We start from the raw sequence: 2952 nt of genomic DNA on the forward strand, positions 1-2952 counted from the left end.
ACACATAGTGTGCCAGTGGTTGACAAACACTAGGCAAACATAATGTACCCATTATATAGCTTCTTTATTGCCTGACCCTGATTGATAATGTTTTTGTTCAGTCTTTTCCAACTTTTCACAACCCACTTGGGGTTTTCTTAGCAAAGATACTAGAGTGGTTTGCCATTTCCTTCTCTAGTTCATTTTCTAGATGAGGAAACTAAGGCAAACAGGGTTAAATGACTTGCCCAGGATCACACAGCTATAGGAAGTGTCTGAGGTCACATTTAAATTCAGGAAAATGAGTCTTCCTGTCTCCAGGACCTGAGTTCTATCAACTGTGTCATTTAGCTGTCCATGCCATATAAGAGCCCTTCAGATATTTGAAGATGGCTCTCTCACTTCCCTTGAGTCTTCTCTTTTCTACATTAAGCATCGCCCCATTCTTTCAATTGGTCTCTGCTGAGATCAGACCACCTCCATCTTCTTTCTCTTTCAGCTTTACTTTCTATGATTCTAGGAAGCCCTACATGCACTCAGACATGTGCTCTGACAATAAGAGCACAAATAGGGGCAGCTGGGTAGCTCAGTGGAGTGAGAGTCAGGCCTAGAGACAGGAGGTCCTAGGTTCAAACCCGGCCTCAGTCACTTCCCAGCTGTGTGACCCTGGGCAAGTCACTTGACCCCCATTGCCCACCCTTACCAATCTTCCACCTATGAGACAATACACAGAAGCACAAGGGTTTAAAAAAAAAATAAGAGCACAAATATACCCACTTCCCAGCATGGTACAGACTATGGAATCAGAGGAATTAGGCTCGAATCTTAGTTTGGAAGCTTACTGCCTAGGTCAGTGATGGTGAACTTATTTTTAGAGCTGAAAAGCATTTTTTTTTTTGGTGACCAAAATTTTTCCATTTATTTATTTAATTAATTTAGAAGATTTTTCCATGGTTACATGATTCATATTCTTTCCCTTCCCTCCACCCTTCCCCCTCCCTTAGCCAACAAGCAATTCAACTGGGGATAGTGAACATTTTAGAGGGGCAAACATTTAGACTGAGAAATGTCATCAGGTATGCGTGGAGAGGAGGGCAGCTCAGATCCATGTCCCTCTGACTTTTTAGTAACTAACTCTGGCAAATTCTGTACTGGAGTGATGCCTCAGAGAGGGCTTGGAGTGCTCCCCCTCTGGCATGCGTGCCATGGTTGACCACCTGAACCTAGATGATCCTGGGCAAATCACAACCTCCCTGGGCTCTAGTTTTCTCCTCCATAAAATGAGAGGGTAGAGCTAGATAGCTTTTGAGCTCCTTTCCCTCTCTTGATTATGTGATCATGTACTCACTCATATATTTTTCCTTTCCCTGCAGGTATAGCAGAGGAAGACTCAGTCTTGAAATCTGGGAAAACCTGCCTTCAAGTCCTGCTTCCACAATCCACATTGGATGTGTGACTCTGGGTAAGTCATTTACCCAGAGTCCCCAGGCAGCTCAGTCATGTTATATAGTGCAAAACAGTTGCTGATTTGTGTTGGCAGAAGCAATTTTCTTACTGTGAGTTTTCTGAAGCCATGAAATTAGAGATCCAGAAAATACCCCCCCCCCAAAAGAACACCCAACATTCACTCCTCTTTCTGGAGGGGGAATGAAGGCATAGTAAAAGGAAGTAGAGGGCAGAGTTCCCAAGTCAAAGCTTGCACCTGCTTCCAGAGTCTCTCCCCAACAACAACAATAATATTAATAATGATAATAGCTAACATTCATACAGAGATTACTCTGGGTCAGACACTATGTAAGCTACTTTACAGTTATTATCTCATTTGATCCTTACAACCCTGGAAGGTAAGTGCTATTATTATCTCTATTTTACCGATGAGGAAACTTATAGAGGTTAATTGACTTGCCCCTGGTCACATAACTAGTGAGTATCTGAAGTCAAATTTGAACTCAGGTCTTCCTGACTCCAAATCTGGCACTCCAGCCATTGCCACTTATTTGCCCCTGGTAGGACAATCAGAGAAGGTTAGAGTTAGAGGTGGGGCTTAGGATAATGCTGGACTGAGAGCCAGGAAGACCTGAGTTCAAATCCTGCCTCCAACACTTGCTAGCTATGTGATTCTGAGGAATTCACTTCAACCTGCCTCAGCCTTAGTTTGCTCATCTGTAAAATGGGGATAATAATTGTCCCTACTTTATGGGGTTACTGTGAAGCTCAAATGAGATAATCTATAAAAACAAGTGCTACATAAGTGTTAGCTATTATTATTGTTTTTGTTGTTATTATGAGGACCCTCTTTCTTGCTTCCTCTGCCTTCCCCCTCCATACTACACACACTAGTTAAACTTCATCCTCTACATTTCTTTAAAGTTAGTGCCTGCCTCCTAGAACCAGCCTAAAGGTCCCTCTTTCCTATCGCCTTTAGGGGCTTGCTCTCTACTTTCCTTTCCCCTCAGTGGTACCTCCTTCTCCCTCTCCCCACCCAGAGATCGGCATATGTAAAGCATTTGAGAGATGCTGACCCAGCAACCCAAGAATTTCACACATGTGGAATGAGCCCCTCCACCACCACCACCACAGAAAGCCAGCTGGGCACACAGCACGTGGCAAGGCACAGCAAACAGCAGGAGGTGGGTGCCTCACTCTTCCCCACGGGGCTAGTACCCAAGTGAGGCTATCTGCTGTACTACAGGGAACTCTCAGGAGGGTGGTGCGGGTGGTTGCTGTGCCCATCTGGCCAAGGAATGCCTCTGGGGTTGGGAGGGAAAGGGCTCCCTTCCACATGTCACCGGTTAAATATTATTTAGCTGGACAATGTGCCTCAACCCTCGCTCTATTTCTTCCCTCTCCCAACCATCCCCTGCCCCCTTTCCCAAACAACCCCACATGCCAAACCCTGACTCATAGGGAACAGATGGGGCTTGGTATTGGGGGAGGGAAGAGAGAGATTCATTTGGTCCCATTTCTAGGTTC

Source organism: Gracilinanus agilis, chromosome 4 (genome assembly GCF_016433145.1).
Source record: "Gracilinanus agilis isolate LMUSP501 chromosome 4, AgileGrace, whole genome shotgun sequence".
NCBI classification, from domain to species: Eukaryota; Metazoa; Chordata; class Mammalia; order Didelphimorphia; family Didelphidae; genus Gracilinanus; species Gracilinanus agilis.